The sequence below is a fragment of the Cherax quadricarinatus genome, chromosome 12 (genome assembly GCF_038502225.1).
Source record: "Cherax quadricarinatus isolate ZL_2023a chromosome 12, ASM3850222v1, whole genome shotgun sequence".
NCBI lineage: Eukaryota > Metazoa > Arthropoda > Malacostraca > Decapoda > Parastacidae > Cherax > Cherax quadricarinatus.
The window spans coordinates 20,847,691-20,866,868 of NC_091303.1; the positions used below are offsets into that span (position 1 = coordinate 20,847,691).

The window sequence follows — 19,178 nt, forward strand, 5'->3', positions numbered from 1 at the left end:
GGAGTAGTTGAAATTTGTCCTCATTGAACATCATATTGTTTACCGTTACCCACTGGAAAACTTTGTTTATATCTTCTTGGAGGTTAACCGCGTCCTCAGCAGATGACAGCTTCATGCAGATCCTAGTATCATCCGCAAAGGATGATACGGTGCTGTGATGTATATCTCTGTCTATGTCTGATATGAGGATAAGGAATAAGATGGGGGCGAGTACTGTGCCTTGTGGAACAGAGCTCTTCACTATGGCAGCCTCCGATTTAACTCTGTTGACCACTACTCTTTGTGTTCGATTTGTTAGGAAGTTGAAGATCCATCTCCCAACTTTCCCAGTTATTCCTTTAGCACGTATTTTATGGGCTATTACGCCATGATCGCATTTGTCAAATGCTTTTGCAAAGTCTGTGTATATTACATCTGCATTCTGATTTTCTTCCAGTGCATCCAAGGCCATATCATAGTGATCCAGTAGTTGTGAGAGGCAGGAGCGACCTGCCCTGAACCCATGTTGCCCTGGATTGTGCAGATTTTGGAAATCCAGGTGATTTGCAATCCTGCTTCTTAGCACTCTTTCAAAGATTTTTATGATGCGGGACGTCAGAGCTATTGGTCTATAGTTCTTAGCTAATGCTTTGCTGCCACCTTTATGGAGTGGGGCTATATCCGTTGTTTTAAGTGACTGTGGAATTTCACCCATGTCCAAGCTCCTCCTCCATAGTGTACTTAGGGCACGCGAGAGGGGTTTCTTGCAGTTCTAAATGAAAACAGAGTTCCACGAGTCTGGGCCAGGGGCTGAGTGCATGGGCATGTTGTCAATGGTTTTTTCGAAATCTATCGGAGTTAGGGTAATATCGGAAATCTGGCATACATTTATGGAGTTTTGAGGCTCATTCATGAAGAAATCATTTGGGTCGTCGGTCCTCAGACCGATTAGTGGTTCACTATACACACAGTCATACTGGGATTTCAATATTTCACTCATTTCCTTGTTGTCATCTGTGTAAGTCCCATCCTGTCTGAGTAAGGGCCCGATACTAGATGTGGTATTTGCCTTGTTTTTGGCATATGAAAAGAAATATTTTGAATTTCTCTCAATTTCACTAATAGCTTTAAGCTCCTCCTGTCTCTCCTGGTTCCTGTAAGAGTCATTTAACTTAAGTTCGATAGTTTCCACTTCCCTGGTCAGCGCCTCCTTTCGTGTATCAGATATTCTAGCACTCCTGAGGAGCTCAGTGACTCTTCGTCGTCTTCTGTAGAGGGAGCGTCTTTCTCTCTCCAGTTTACTCCTGCTCTTCTTTCTTAGGGGAATATGCCTAGAACATGCTTCAGCTGCCAGGAAGTTGATCCTTTCAAGGCACTGGTTTGGATCCATGTCATTTAAGACATCTTCCCAACATGTTTTGTTTAGGACATGGTTTACCTCATCCCAGTTGATGTTCTTGTTGTTGAAGTTGTATTTTGTGAAGACACCTTCACAGGTACATGCATTCTGCTGATCAGGACCCCTATGCATGTACATCTGGACTTCGATTAGGTTGTGATCAGAGTTAGTTGTTTTCGATATTCTTATGTCTCTTATCAGGTCCTCATTATTTGTGAAGATAAGGTCAAGTGTGTTTTCTAGTCTTGTTGGCTCCACTATCTGCTGGCTTAAGGTGTGTTTTTTGCAGAGACTTAGTAGCTCGTGTGTGTGTGTGACCTTTCATCTGTGCTACCTCCGGGGATTGTTTCAGCTATAACATTATTTGCTACATTCTTCCATTTTGTATGCCTTAGGTTGAAATCACCAAGCAGTAAGATGTTTGGGGATGGAGCTGGAAGGTTTTCCAAACAGTAATCAATTTTCAGTAGCTGTTCCTTGAACTGTTGTGAGGTTGCATCTGGTGGCTTATATACAACCACAATGACTAGGTTTTGGTTCTCGATCTTTATTGATAGAACTTCAGCTACCTCATTTGTGGTGTTCAGCAACTCCGTGCAGATGAGGGACTCTTTGACATACAGGCCAACCCCCCCCCTTGTTGCCTGTTTTTTCTGTGGCATCTAAAAAGGTTGTAACCACTTATCCATATTTCACTGTCAAAGTGATCTTTTGTATGAGTCTCTGTGAAGGCTGCAAACATTGCATTAGACTCCTCTAGAAGTCCACTGATAAAAGGTATTTTGTTGTTGGTGGATGGCTTAAGGCTCTGTATATTAGCAAATATGAACGAGGTTGTATTCTGTGTTTGTTGGGGGGATTTTGTTATTGGCATCAGTAGTTGTAATTCTGGAGGGCCATGGGTGGCCACTGGCTGCACCTCCAGTCCAACAAGGCTCCAAGGTGGACTGTTTTTATTTCCTTCCATTTTCTTTTTCCGTTTCCTGCTGCTAAAAAATCACCTGGAGTTGGGTTGTAATAGCTACTATTGTTTGTCTTGTGGGGTCTGTGCCTCCTGGTCCCTTTTAGATGGTATGCAGGGCAGTCGATGTTGTAACACTGCTTCTGGAGGACCGAGGAGTGACACATTTTTGGGTGAAAGAAAGTACAGGAAGAAGAACGACACACTACTTTAGACAGGAGGTCGCTACATTTTTTAGGATGCTCAAAGTTGCATGTCCCATTTTTTTTCCTGATATTCCATGCTTACAGATGCCCCAAGCATAATATTTGCACAAATTCACCTTTGGTTGAGAATTGTTGGGAGGTGTGTTGTCAATTTCTGCAGGTTCTGGGACTGCACTATAATCCTCAGTATCCAAGCCAGGGCTGCCCCGTTCTGGATTCCATCTACTTTCCTCAGTAGAGGAAGGAGGAGGAGACTCCTCTCCAACATCTGTACTGTGGGCCACGGTCTTGTGCAATGATGGTTATATATTTACGGTTTTAGTGGTGGTTGCGGTAGGGTCCCTAGTAGAGTCTGGGCTGGCACTAAGGCTGGGGGCTGGGTCTGAGTCAGCACTGGGGCTGGGGGCTGAGCCTGGGCCAGCGGCTGGGCCTGGGCCAGCACCAGCACTGTGGGTATTAGTGCTATGACTGGGGGAGCCTGGGCCAGCACCAGCATTGTGGGCATTAGTGCTATGACTGGGGGATGAGTCTGGTTTACTATGTGGGTGACTAGATAGTTTCGAGTCATCTGTTGTGGTATGGGCATTCTGCATTTTTTGATACACTATCTCTTGCTCCCATGTTTTATATATTTTTGGTAGACTATCCAAGAGGTCATTCTTGATTATTTTTATCATTTATTACTCTCCTTATTACCTTTCTGATACCTGCCTAAAGTTCTACATCTTTATTGCACAACCAGAAGCACCTTGCTAGTTCGAGGTCATTTTTTGAGGATGTATTTAGTCTAGTACAAGAGATATGGTGTTTGGAAAAGCATAGATTGCATGTGATTCTGGATTTCCTTCCAAGGATTTTTTTACATGTCCCACAGATATGCTGTGCTGACATCCTGTCTGTATCCTACTGCACTCTGTATGCCACGGAAGAAAACTGATTTCCACTTTACCTTCCTCTTGCTGGTGCCAGTAATATGCAAGATGTATTTATATGAACCAAGTTTGCAGTATGTGGGTGGTGGGTGTTGGGTGGGTGGTGGGTGTAGGGTGGGTGTGAGCCCGGCAGGACTTACTCACACTGCCACACTTCACTATTATTATTATTATTATTATTATTATTATTATTTAATTTCCTTTTATGTAGTGCTGTACACTGTTTATCTCAAGGATATACACTGTATTCTTTCAAAATACACTTTTCACTGCGCTATACTGGGATCATTGTTTTATTATTTACACAGCAGAGAGGCCTATGCTAACTTTCTCCTACACTTCTATGGAAAAGTTTATTTCCTGTTTAGTAGAGGTAACGGTTGTATGCTCAATTTATGTATGCTGTGATTCCCTGCACCTCAATGCTACCACCACTCGTTATATCTCTTATGACTATAGTAATTACTCATCCGTTATTAACACTTCACTGGACCTCTGGCAATAGTTCGCTAGTGCCAGTCGCTTGTAAGATATTCCCATATCTACACTATACATTGTATGCTATACTGTTGTCCTCCATTTTTTCCCGGCCAATTACGGAGCAGTCAACGATGAACAAGATGAACATTTCCACCAGGATATCTCAGCCATGGAAAAACACTACCGGGGAAAACCGAGTCCATCATTGTTAGCAGACTACATAACAAGAAATGCTCCAGAAGTGGACTACATAAAAACAAGCAAAGAAGCGTCGGGCTGAATCATGATATACAAGCGGGTTCAATGAAGAGGTATGCTACTAATATACAGTATTTTATACATATACACAAAATGTGTAAATAAACTAACTTGGAAACTTTAGCCAATTGATTGTTATTATGGTCATATTAATTTTGAGTATCACAAAAACCTTATAGTGAAATGCCTTTTTCTTCCCGAGGCACAAAATTTTTCAAACTTTGTAGACCAGTATTGTCATTAAGTACAATTTTACTGCCCCGCCGGTCTCTACCACATGGTCGCTTCTCCAACGAGGAACATACATAACTAACGACTATCATGCTATTTATGTACACACAACCCGCACACAGGAGAATGAAAAATTATAACGACGTTTCGATCTGACTTGGACCATTAACTAGTCAAATTTTACTCTCCCTAGGATGAAGACGAGAAAAAATATATAATTTACATGGAAGGTGCTTGAGATCCTTGTGCAAAATTTTCACACTGAAATTCCTCCTTGCGATAATGGGGGAGACATACCTGTGACAGGTTTCCAGGGCTCAGCAAATCCCTGGAAAGCTGTCACAGGTATTTCTCCCAGCAACCAGGTTTGATGCCAAGCTACCGTCTTGAACGCCCAGTATGACTGACTCTGCAAAACACTAGGAGTGTACCAAAATATCAGTATCGTCGGCTATCAATTTAATGGTATCAGTATCCGTATCGGTCTAAAACTGAGGATCGGTATAGGCAAAAATTCTGGTATTGTGGTCACTTCTGGGGACCATCGTCCTCGTGGCCCGGTCCCAGACCAGGCTTCCTGATTTATAGACTGATCAGTCAGGCAGCTGGTATCAGCGACATGAAGTGAAGAGCAAAGTGCAAAAGGTACTCTAAGAGAACTCAATAACCACATAAGTGGAATAAACAACAAGTCCCCCATCTCCAAGTAGCAATTAAAGATCCTGAAAAAATATTTTTAACAGCCAGGGATGTGGTGCAGCAAACACCAACAGCCTCGCTGATCAGGGTGTCACAAGCGAGGCCTGATCCTACCAACCTGCGGCCTACCTGGAGTGTGTTCCGAGGGTCAACGCTTTCATGGCCCGGTCCCAGACCAGGCCTCCCGGTGGATAGCCTGATCAGCTAAGTTGTTGGTACTAGCAGCACCTACAGCACTACACACATGCTGCTATGTATGATAATCTATGTAATTGAATTTGTGTATAACTGAATAAACTTACAGCCCTAAATTCAGCTTCATTATTTTGTACATGTTACTATAGAGTTGATCACTGCCACAGTGGTAGTGCAGGACACGACACGAGTTAACAATCCCTGACGCGAATTTCATGTTGCATCTGCAGTTGCTCCGTCAGTGTATATATTATATTCTACATAATTTAATGTTATTCATGTATTTGTCTGCGAGTCTTTATATTCTAATTTCAATGCCCGCGTCTGTCTGCTTTGCTGCTGATGTCTGCCAGCCTGGTCAGCATGTCTCTCAGCCGGGTCTACCTGTCCCCCAGCCTAGTCTGCCTGTCCCTCGGCCGGGTCTGCCTGTCCCCCTGACGCGCGCCTCGACACGTGCACAAAGCAAGCAAAAAAACACAATGACATTGAATAACAAGTAGGAAGAAGCTATGCGGGTGAATGCCTGCATTGCAAGGTCAACCCCGGGATGAATGCAGCAGCAGGTCGATACTCTGGCGTGAGGTCACCCGTACCCCACACCCACTCCTCTCTTCCCACATGACCCCTGCCCCCGCCAAAAACCTGACTCTACCAACCTGCCCCCTGCCCCCGAAACACACCCCTGCCTAGCCACCTGCCCCTGCCACACACATCCATCTAGTCACGTGCCCCTGCCACACACCCATCTAGCCACCTGACCCCGCCACACACACCCCTCTCTACCCACCTGCCGTCGCCACACATCCCTCTCTACCCACCTGCCGTCGCCACACACCCCTCTCTACCCACCTGCCGTCGCCACACACCCCTCTCTACCCACCTGCCGCAGCCACACACCCCCCTCTACCCACCTGTCGCCGCCACACACCCCTCTCTACCCACCTGCCGCCGCCACACACCCCTCTCTACCCACCTGCCGCCGCCACACACCCCTCTCTACCCACTTGCCCCCGATAAACACCCCTTTCTACCCATCTGCCGCCGCCACACGCCCTTCTCTACCCACCTGCCGCCGCCACACGCCCTTCTCTACCCACCTGCCTCCGCCAAACACTCCCTCTACCCACCTGCCACCGCCAGACACTCCCTCTACCCACCTGCCCCCGCCACATACCCCTCTCTTCCCATCTACCTCCGCCACACACACCCCTCTCTACCCACCTGCCGCCGCCACACCCCCTCTACCCGCATGCCCACGCCACATACCCACCTACTCTACCCACCTGCCTCCGCCACACACACACCCCTCTCTACCCACCTGCCGCAGTCACACACCCCTCTCTACCCACCTACCCACTCTACACATCCCTGGTTAGCCATGTCCTATACCTAGCCCATCGCTCCCCCGCTCCGGCCCCCGCCAAGTCCTGTCCACACTATCCCCGGGACGTGCCCCAACCTACCCCTGGGCCCCCGTGCCCTCGCCAAATGTGTACCGCTGAGAATTTACATGAACAATTAAATTATATACGTACAACAGAAGCTAAAGCATCCGGCCAGGCCGGGCTGCGAGAGCAGGAAAACTCTCGAAAACCTTCCAAGGTATAAGTAATTTAAAAAAAATGGGAAAATCCAAAATATTTTTGAGATGACCAAGGAGTGAGCATGATCGATAAAGAAGAATATAAATCAAGTGTTCAGTGACTGTGGCAATGTTATGAAGCTGAAGATCAAGACTTTTTTCACAACTTCGTAGGGCGGGCTGAAGTATATAAATGAAAGGGAAAAAGACAGACAACCGGCACAAGCAGCACCTGAACCCGATCCCTGCAATGTGTTATTTATATACAGAAAACAAAGTACGAATATGATAACGGTAAACAATAGCGACAAGTTGATGCGTTAAGACACGTGTGCAACAGTTAGGTATAAACCATACCCCGGCCGGGATTGAACCCGCGGTCAGTGTCTCAAAATGTGAGTCAGTTAGGTATATTTATTTTGAAACGTTTCGCCTACACAGTAGGCTTTTTCAGTCGAATACGGAGACAGCAAAAGCAGTAGAGATGTTGAGACGATATAATCAGTCCATCACCCTCAAAGACGTAGTTTTGAAGTGGTCAGTCCCTCCGCCTGGAAAAAAATTCTTCTCCATAGTTTGGAGCAGAACTTGTCTCCAGGCTGATGGACTGATTACGACGACGTCTTCGTCGTCTTCGTCTTCGTCGTCGTCGTCGTCGTCTTCTGCCGCTGCTGCCGTTGCTGCTGCTGCCGCCGCTGCCTCTTCTGTATTCAACTGAACAATACCTTTGATATAACTTCGATGAGTTTTGAGAGTCTTTCTACTACCGGAGCCCGGCCATGGGCTGGGGTCGTCTGGTGTTAGCCTGGTCAACCAGGTTGTTGCTGCTGGAGGCCCGCTGCCCCATACAGTCATCACAGCCTGGTTTATCTGGTACCTGGTGAAGATACTCGTCCAATTTCCTCTTGAAAACTTTTACTATTGTTCCAGCAGTGTTTATGATATCTTCTGGTAAGATGTTGAATAATCTGGGGTCACGGATGTTGATACAGTGTTCCCTTATTATGCCTATTGCACCCCTCCTTTTCACTGGGTTTAGTTTGCACTTCCCATATCTCTCGCTCCAGTATGTTATGGCAGTGTGCAGATTTGGGATCAGGCCCTCGAGTACTTTCCAGGTATATACTATCATGTATCTTTTTCTCCTCCGCCCCATTGAGTACATATTTAAGACTTTAAGGAGTTTCCAATAATTTTAAATGTTTTACTGGCTCTATGCTGGCCGTAAACGATCTCTGTTTGTTCCAGCCCTGATATTTCTCCAGCCCTGAAAGGGGTTGTCAGTACTGAACAATATTCCAAATGAGGGAGCACTAGCGATTTGAAGTTGTCGGTCAGGTCACGGACCGGTAAACGCCTCCAGGTATTGGCATTATTTCCCTTGTTTTGAAAGTTCTCATTACCCACCCTGTCATCCTCCTAGATGTAATGCCTTTGTCTTATGTTCCTTGAAAGAAAGGTTAACTGACATAATTATTCCCAAGTCTTTCACGTGTTCCTTCCGTTCTGTTTGATGATCCTCTTGAGATTTGTATACCGTGTTCCTTTTGAGTTCATTAATCACCACTGAACGTCATGTTGTTCTCCACTTGTCACTAGAGAACACGCCTTATATCCTGTAATTTTTCAGTGCCTTGTACTGCAGTGACTTTCATGCTTATTTTAGTGTCAAGAAAGAACAAAAAGGCACAATACCATGACTGGAATAATACACAAATAAGCCGCACATACGAGAGAGGAGCTTACAACGACCTTTCCGTCTGACTTAGACCATTTACAAATTCCAAGTTGGACCGAAACGTCGTCGTAAACTCCTCTCTCCTATGTGCGGGTTATTTGTGTATTATTTTAGTGTTCTCTGCAAATGGTGATACAAAACTGTGACGGGTGTCTGAATCTATGTCTGCTATGAGGATGAGAAACAGCAGAAGTGCCAGGATAGTTAGTGCCTTGGGGAACTGAACTTTTTAATTCTTAACAAAGGGATCAGCATAACTATTACAAAAATATTCAACTCAGAAGCACTAACATCATACCTCATAAAAATCTTTGAAAGGATTTTGAGACGCCAAACAACTGTTTTTATGGAGAAACAAGAACCACACAACCAATATCAACACGGCTTTATGACAAAATAACGTAAGCCTGGAAGAAAAACAAAACTCTGAGGTAATCTACACGGGTTTTGGAAAGTCATTTGACAAAAGCGACCATACAGAAAGTGGCCACAGGAGCACATCTATGACCTGTTTCGGGAGTTTGGAAGAGCTCCTAATATGAGATCATGTACAAGAAGATAAGTTGAGAAATATACACTCAAATTTCTAACAAACATCACAAGGAGTGGTAGTTAACCAAGCAAAGTTCAGTCTCAGGATATAAAAATTAAATGTTTTGTACCCCAAGATAGTCTTAGTCTCACGAGTGTTTCCCATCATAGATGACAGACAAGAACACTAACTACATCTTCGTATAACCTTCTGCAGATGATACCAATAGTGTCTTCCAGTGGGCAAACGAAAATAATACTTTCATTTGCTTAGGTACAGGAAGAATGAAGACCATAAAACAAGCACAATATAGAGAACACAGTCTACCCATATCATATAACGTAAGGAACACGTAAAAAAATATTTAGGTATAACTGTCAGAGACTGTCACTAGAAAAACACAATATGGCAAATGAAGTGAATGCCGTGAACATGACAGAGTGGCTGCTAGAGATATTAAAATAAGAAAAGTAACGTTAAAGACAGTACATTTCAAATACTATTTTAGTCTCACGACTAAAATATTTGTTCAGAGCGCCTCTCAAGTCAGGGGAGACAACAGAGCTAGAAAATGTGCAGATCTCATGTACTGCCCAAATATAATCTATAAAATATTTAAAGTATTGAGAACTCCTCTAGTCAAAGCTCTTGGATTCTCCTCTCTGAAAAGAGGAGATACCTGACAATACATATATAACCTGCTCACTACTCTAACAATTTACTAGAAAGAAATGGGAGACAGTGTGGAACAAACCCAGTGAAAAGTAGGTAAGCCATGTGTATAATTAGACAACGCTGCCAATATCCGCAGCCCATAATTCTCTATTATCAAACTAGTAGGTACCAGAAACGCTGCTGAAACGAAGACAGGTTTTCATGAAGAACTGGACAGATTTTCTTATACTAGTGCCGGATCAGTCGAGCTGTGACGGCTATGGGCCTGCGGGTCACTAACACAAACAGCCTGACTGACCAAGCGGTGAACAGGAAAGCCTAGCTTGAAGCTGGGATCTGGGGGAAGAACCTTCGACGCTAATCACAAGTAAAACACAGGTAAAAACAATTCCCTTTGCACCGACAAACATATGGCCGAGTTTCCTTCCTTTCCCCACTCCCCCGCTGCCCGTGTCCACCTGTGTTAGCCAACTGTTGTGGGTCGCATTCAGAAAGAAAAAAAATTGTTAGAAAACTCCAGCCCCGCTGAAATTTACCTACAACTTGTTTCAATAATTTTCCTACTCGCGAGGGTAGGCCTAAGGCAACGCCAGCCTGTTTAACTGCCTGGTCAACCAGGCTCATGATGTAGGTGGCCCGCCGGCCCATATATCCATTACAGCCTGCAGGCTTGGAATAACTGTAATTAAAACTGAATGTAATTAATTACAATTTTTGTTGGAACTGTAATTGAATTTTTATATAAAGTAATTGTAATTGAGTGTTGTCAAATTAATACCTGCTTAAATTACATAATAAAACTGCGATACTGTGATGGACTAATAACAAAATGAAAGTACACATCAAATGGTACATAACTGTACATTCTGATGTGATTCTCATTATTTGAGTCAAGTCCAGTACTTGTACTGCTGAGCTGTGTTTGTGCAGGCTGTGTGACTCTCCTCCCTCAGTCGGAGTCCAGACTTGACGAGTCCAGACTTGACGAGTCCAGACTTGACGAGTCCAGACTTGACGAGTCCAGACTTGACGAGTCCAGACTTGACGAGTCCAGACTTGACGAGTCCAGACTTGACGAGTCCAGACTTGATGATGGATGGATGTATTGTTTCCTCGAAAAAGACTTAGTTATAAGTGTTTTGCGCCAAAAGTTTTATATTTTTTTATGATTTTAATGAGTAACATTTTGAAAGTGTCGTGAGGCGTTATGGAAAAAAAATATTTTTGAGAACAGGAGGCCATTGGTTATGAAATCTCGAATGGTTAAGAATTTGTGTTTCACAAAAAATTCTAACTCACTAGCGTCCTTGGATGAGTTGTAAAATGAACGAGAATTTATTTTAAGTTAGATTTCTAATTTTAGCAATAAGGATTTTTTATTTGGGAGTTTTATAACATAGTTGGATCTCAAGTTATTTTAATATTTTATGCAGTTTCATAAGAGTAAAGGGCAAGGAAGGTCAGAGAATAAATAAGGTAATGAAAACAGACAATTTAAAGAGTTAGACACTTGTGCAACATCTGGGTATCTTTACTGAGGAAATGTTTCACCACGCAGTGGCTTCATCAGTTGAATACAAAGGAAAATAGTGGAGGAGAGGAGGAAATTGAGAAAATCAGTCCCTCAGCCTGGAATCGATGGGTTCAGTCCATCGGATGGACTGAACCCATCGATTCCAAACTGAAGGACTAATTATCTCAACTCTCCTCTTTTTCCACCGTTCTTCTTTGCGTTGGACTGATGAAGCCACTGTGTGGTGAAACGTTTCCTCAATAAAGATTCCCAAATATTGTACAATCGTCTCATTCTTGGTGTTACTACATCGTTAACATTGTCATTTTCTCTACTTGTTTTTAAATAACATTTTTCACCACTGTTATACGAATGATAATGCTTAACAACACAGCCTGACTGCTGAATATTACTTGCTAAGACAGCCAGGGATTTGATGGCAATTCTCCTTATGCACGAACGGAGCGTATCGAAGAGTCTTGGTCCCCTTACACCTCCCGAATTCTCATCACGCCCCTACTTTTCACTGTAGGTATTTTACACCATACTGCAACCTACTTCACCGAATTCAGTCAGACGCCTGACTAAATTTATACAAACTGTGAAGGTTTCCTGTACGTTGTACAACTCTGCAATTTATCCTACCTTGAAGGGGGTAGTTAAAATGCAACAGTATTCCAGCCTGGAGAGAACAAGTGATTTGGAGTATATTATTAGCTTGGCATCTCTTGTTCTGAAAGTCCTAGTTATTCAGCCCATCATTATCCATACTACTGTGGCAATAACATTGTTGTGATCTTTGAATGAGAGTCGCTGTATAGTCCTTGTGGCTTAGCGCTTCTTTTTGATTATAATAATAATAATTTGAATGAGAGTTCTGACACCTGGGTATACATGTACACCTAGCCAGGAGTGTACACCAGGGTGCACACGTACACCCAGGAGCTGTGAATCCACCCTGCAACCACATACAGGCGAGTACACACTTAGCCAGGCCTACCACACTAGGTTGTACATGCACATATTTAGCCAGCCCTACCACACAAAGGTGTACATGTACACACACACATACCTAGCCAGGCCTACCACACAAAGGTGTACATGAACACACACATACCTAGCCAGGCCTAACACCTGGCGGTACACCAACCCACTTTGCCAAGAAATCAATAGAAGTCTAGACGGGCAGTGGGTACGCCAGGACCAGCCAGACCTCCGCCAACCAACCACCAGCCCGCCCACCAAATACCGCCCACCCGTACAACAGTCAGTTCGCCATACCACTGGTCCACCCAACAAACCGCCCACATATATACTACATGTGGCTAGTTTAGAAGATTATACACAGCCCGGCCTGACGCCAAGCCTTTTTGTTGACCGCTTGGTCAACCAGGCTGTTGGTGCAAGCGGCGCGAAGGCCCCCCCACACACGCACGCGCGCACTACAAACCTCGTTCAAGGAGAAAGGTCTTGGGGTGTGTATAACACCGAACACGTCTCCGGAAGCACACATCAACCAGATAACTGTTGCAGCATATGGGCGCCTGGCAAACCTGAGATTAGCGTTCCGATACTTAAGTAAGGAATCTTTCAAGACACTGTACACCGGGTACGTCAGGCCCATACTGGAGTATGTAGCACCAGTTTGGAACCCGCACCGGGTCAAGCACGTTAAGAAATTAGAGAAAGTGCAAAGGTTTGCGACAAGGTTAGTTCCAGAGCTAAGGGGAATGTACTACGAAGAAAGGTTGAGGGAAATCGGCCTGACGACACTGGAGGACAGGAGGGTTAGGGAAGACATGATAACATACAAAATACTGCGCGGAATAGACAAGGTGGACAGAGACAAGATGTTCCAGAGAGGGGACAGATACGAGGGGTCACCCTTGGAAGCTAAAGACTCAGATGAGTCACAGGGATGTTAGGAAGTATTTCTTCAGTCAGAGTGGTCAGGAAGTGGAACAGTTTGGCGAGTGATGTGGTGGAGGCAGGAACCATACATTGCTTTAAGACGAGGTATAATAAAGCTCAGGGAGCAGGGAGAGAGGAGACCTAGTAGCGGTCAGTGAAGAGGCGGGGGCCAGGAGCCGAGTCTCAACTCCTGCAACCACAATTAGGCGAGTACACACAATCATTCACACACACACACACACACACACACACACACACACACACACACACGTCTTATATATATATGACGACAGGCACTTGCAGGAGACAGTATTCCGATATCTTCTTGATAACTTACAATTTCGCTCTGGTAATATTTCTGTCTTCTGGTAGTTGCTTAAAGACTCTTGGACATTCAGGTGACACCGTGTACAGTAGAACGTTAAGAGCAGACATTCTCTCAGGTGACACCGTGTACAGCAGAACGTTAAGAGCAGACATTCTCTCAGGTGACACCGTGTACAGCAGAACGTTCACAAGAGCAGACATTCTCCTAAGTTATACCGTGTAATGCAGAATGTTCTTACGAGCAGACATTCTCCTCTAAGAAACACTGACACTTTTCCGTATTCTTAAAAAAAAAAAAACTATTATGGGGGAACTAAAACAATTAACCCACCCTGGTCTTCTCCTCCCAACTACATTAATTTCCAAGTAATCCACTTACCAGTAATCCTTAATCCGGTAGTAATCGCTCTGCGTATTAAGAAAGGCAGGTGGAGGTGGGCGGGTGTGCCCAGTGAGTGGGTGGAGGTGGGCGAGTGTGCCCAGTGAGTGGGTGGAGGTGGGCGAGTGTGCCCAGTGAGTGGGTGGAGGTGGGTGGGTGTGCTGAGTGAGTGGGTGGAAGTGGGTTACAATAAGAGGAAGGTGTAGACAGTGTTTGCCAGCTGCCGTGCTCTATCATGAGTGACGTGATCAAGTGCCTGGCACGAGACCCTCGTTGCTGTTTCTCCTGTTGTTGCTGCTGCTGCTGCTGCTGGATCCATTACTCTAGCAGCTATTGCTTTTACAGCTGTTGCAATTATCGCCGCTGTAGATGTTGCTGTAAATGCTGCAGCTAAACTCGAATGAGTGTCAGAGGTCTCCGACTTTTCAATGCCCTCCCTTTGTGTACAAGGAAAATGATCAACAAGTCTCTGGCTATCTTCGAAAAAGAACTGGACAAGTTCCTTAAATCAGTTACTGACCAGCCGGACTGTGTTCATACGTTGCACTGCGCGCGGCCAACAACCTAATTGAACTTTTGAACTACCAGGAGACCTGGTCTGGGACCGGGCCGCGAAGGCGCAAACCCCTGGAAACATCCTCCAGGTATCCTTCTGGTATTACTGCTGTACTTGTCGCTGTTAGTACTATGTTATTGATTCTCCAGTTACTACTAATGGTTGTTGTGCTTGAAAATTTTCTTGAGGACGGTTCCGGGTATCACCACCCCTGCGAACAGGCCCCTGACTAGTCTCCTGGTTGATGGCCTGATCAACCAGGTCGTCAACCAAGTGCTAGTCGCACTTAGTTTATGCACCACAGCCTGGTTCATCAGGGGGTGACTTGAGGAGCTTATCCATTTACCTCCTGACGACATCCAGGGGTCTGCTGGTAATCTCCCTCAAATATGAAGGAAGGGTAATGAAGAGATGATCCCTTAACATTTGTTGAGCTTCCCTTAGCGAGTTTTCCAGTTTTCTGCACATTCTCCAGGTCTGCAATGTCGCCTTGCCTTGAAATGAGCTGTTATAGTACAGCAACATTCCAGTCTAGAGGGCACAAGCCACTCAAAGAGCATCATTTGCCAGACATTTCTTATTTTGAAGAGTCTAGTTATCCTGCTGCCTAAAAAGAATGAGACACTTGTGCATCATCTTAACTGCATAAACATTTCGCCAGCCAGCAGCTTCTTCAGTCCAGTACAGAAAATAACAGTGGACAATGAGGAGGAGTTTGAGGTAATCAGTCCCTCAGCCTGGAGTTGATGTGTTCAAGTTCATCAATCTTGAGAAATATACAGCAAATGTGAGAAGTTGCTTATGTACTGCAGTAAGGTGAGTAGAAGCAGGAGGGGGAGTCACTATTGGACAAATCCACTAGTATAAGTAGGTCATTCCTACAAGTTAGGCAAGCGTTGAGGAAATCCCTGTATCAAGATCTCAAGATGATGCAGTGTCTGACAGGTGATGACAATGGTTTTACAAACCATTTTCATTTATCTTGCCTTGCGGTACTGATAGTGACGCTCTTGTGGTCCTTCACGGTGAGATCATCTGACAATTACTCGCGGGTCTCTCACATTAGTCTTCCACTACTGATTCCAGCTAATTTTATAACCCTTTATATTTGATGAGTTTTGAGAGATTTTCTACTCCCGGAGCCCGGCCTTGGGTCAGGCTCGTCTGGTGCTTGCCTGGTCAACCAAGCTATTGCTGCTGGAGGTCCGCTGCCCCACATATCCATCACAGCCTGGCTGATCTGGCACCTGGTGAAGATGCTTGTCCAGTTTCTTCTTGACGACTTGTATACTTGTCCCAGCAGTGTTTCTGGCATCTTTTGGTAAGGTGCTGAATAGGCTAGAGCAACGGATGGTGATACAATGTTCTACTGTGCCAACGGAGCCCCTGCCTTTCATTGGATTTATTTTGCACTTCCTCCCATATCCCCTCACTCCAGTATGTTGTTATGGCAGTGTGCAGATGTGGGATAAGGCCCTCAAGTACTTTTCATGTATATATTATCACGGAGCCCCGGAAGCATCCTTTAGATATCATTCAGGTACGCTGGACCTGGTGCTACCACTAGAGACGCTGAAGATGACCTGGGGGAGAGAAACCCTGAAGGAGGTGGTAACATGAAGAGTGAGCTAGTTTGCAACTACATAACACTGTAAGCATTCTTCCAAGCCTGGCTTACCATGGCACCATACACCACACCACTACCATCAACCTTCACCACACTACACACCACTAACAATAGCCTCTACATCTAACTCGACACGTAACTCGTGAAACACTACAAAACACCACTGACAGTGTGTAACAAGTAGCACATTCATCATCTCCACCCACTACAACACTCACCCACAATTATATACTGAAGACCAGTTCTTGCTCTGCTTTACTGCACCCATAACACTGGTTTGTGGGCAAAAGGAATACCATCACTTAAGAATGCTTCTATCTCAACAATAGCATGTCATTTTGGTACCACAAATGATAATCATGTTGATCTCAATGTTGCCGGTGACGCTCCGACACCATCTTGCCAGACGTATCACTCCCAGGTCTTTATTGTTTTTTTGTGGATAAAACCTACATTTTATTTGTTTAAGTGGACTAATACAACCCAAACTAACTTAAAAAAAAATACTAAGATCCCAGACCAGGCCTGTTGAATCAAGGTCTGATCAACCAGGCTGTTACCTGGGGATACTGGAGATAGTTTGTACTTTAGTCACCTTTTTATCCCCTCCACCCCCAAGACCTGTTATCACACTCAAGAAGAAAAAACAGCGGAAGTCTTCACCTGTCAGTCCATCTACCATTAACGTCCATTACCAAGAGTGCACATGAACAGATGGCTTCCGTCCATTCATACCATCACTACTACGAACCTAACACTGTCTCATGGGTATTTGTGGTCTACCTCAATACCTGCTGATGGTTCAAAGTATTTATCGTCCCTGCAGCCCGGACCTGGACCTGACTCCTGGTTGACGCTCTGATCAGACTACTGATACACCTTCGATGAGTAATTTTCTACTCCTAGAGCCCAGCCTTGGGCTAGGCTCGTTTGGTGCTTGACTAGTCAACAAGGTTGTTGCTACTGGTGGCCCGTTGACCCATATATCCATCACAGCCTCGTTGATCCGGCACCTGGTGAAGATACTTGTCCAGTTTCCTCTTGAAGACTTCTACATGTGTCACAGCAGTGTTTCTGATATATTCTGGTAAGATGTTGAATAGTCTGGCGCCACGGACGTTGATATATTGTTCTCTTATTGTGCCCACTAAATTCCTGCGTTTCACTTGGTTTATTTTGCACTTTCTTCCGTATCTCTCACTCCAGTATGTTATGGTAGTGTACATATTTGGAATAAGTCCCTCAAGTACTTTTCAGGTATATATTATGTATCTCTCTCCTCCGGTCCAGTGAGTATATAGTATTTATGACTTTAAGGCGTTCCCAGTAATTTAAATGCATTACTTGTTCCAGCTCTGATATTTCTCCTGCCCTGAATGGGGTCGTCAGCAATGAACAATATTCCAAATGATAGAGCACAAGTTATTTGAAAACTTCCACCATAAAATTATTTCCCTTGTTTTGAAAATTCTCATTACCTACCTCGTCATCTTCACTGATGTCTGTCGTGACCTTATGTGGTCTTATGTTCTTTGAAAGAAAAGTCAGCTGACATAATTATTCCCAAGTCTTTCACGTGTTCCTTTCGTTCTATTTGACTATCTAATTGATTTTTGTGTACAGTGTGTCTCTTGAGCTCTTCATTCTTTCTATATGTAAGCAGCTAGAACTTATCACCAGTGAACCTTATGTTTACTACTGCCCACCGGAAAATCCTGTTTATATCGTCCTGCAGTTTTTCAGTATCGTCTACCGAAGTGGTTTTCATGTTTATTTTGGTGTCATTTGCAAATGATGGTACAAAACTGTGACGGGTGTTTTTATCTGTCTGCTATGACGATAAGAAACAGTCGAGGTTCCAGAACAATGCCTTGGGGTACTGAGTTTTTACCTCGCTGATTCTGGATTTTGCTCAGTTTCCCACTACTTTTTGTTTTCTGTGTTAGAAACCTGAAAATCCATCTGCATACCTTTCCCGTAATGCTCATGGCCCTCATTTTGTGCACTATCACCCCATGATCGCATCTGTCAAGCGTCTTTGCGCATGACAGATGCGATCATTATGCGAGAAGTTTTTATGCGAGAAGTTAGGGCTACTGGTACGTAACTTTTAGCTCGTGCTCTACTACCTTCCTTATGAAAAGGAGCTATGTCTGCACTCTTTAAGATCTCTGGTATTTCACCTAGATCTAAGGTTTAGGCTCTTTCTCCATAAATCTGGTCCAGGTGCTGAGTAAGCGGGCATGTTTTCAATTCCTCTTTCGAATTCTATGAGATTAGTACAAATGTCAATAAGCTGGTCTGCGCAGCCTTCCGATGTAATGAAAAAGATTTCTGCAGTCTCCACCCTGCTGTCATTTAGTGGACTGCTGAACACCGATTTATACTGTTCCTTTAGAATTTCGCTCGTTTCCTGCTCATTGTCACTGTATGAGCTTCCTCTTATTAAGCGTCCAATTCTACAAGTACTTCTTAGCTTTGAGGTTTCTTGCAATATCCTGGATGGCCTTTCATTCCCTTTTGTGTTTCTCCCGTTTGATACATCTTAAATCTTTGCTCTAAATCGGCAATATCTTGACTAAGGCTATCTTTCCTTCGTTGTGGCATATTCATGTTTTTAAGCAATTCGGTAACCCATTTTCTTCTGTACTATCTTCCAGCTCTCTTTTTATATCTGATCTTCTAGGCTACCTCAATGGTACATATTTAATACAGACATTGTATGCTTGTGTGTTCAGCTTTTCCAGGCACTGGTGAAGATTTAGGGTGCTCATGACTGTTTCCCAGCATATGCCTGATAGTTCTTGGTTAATTCTGTCCCGGTAAATTTTATGGTTGTTGAAATTAAACTTACTAAACATCCCTTCTCATATATTATTGCAGGAGTTCTCTCATCCTGGGTTTATACTCGTATGTACGTCTACGATGTCGTAGTCAGAGTATATTGTTTTTGTGATTATGTCTCTGATTAGTTCATCGTTATTTGTGAATATCAAAT

General features: G+C 44.2%; 1 protein-coding gene across 1 annotated transcript in view; it reads right to left on the reverse strand.

Moving 5' to 3' along the window:
• The window catches only part of Asap (ArfGAP domain of ASAP), a gene marked incomplete in the record, with an annotated part of 838,555 nt that overhangs the window by 288,437 nt on the left and 530,940 nt on the right, over positions 1 to 19,178 (reverse strand).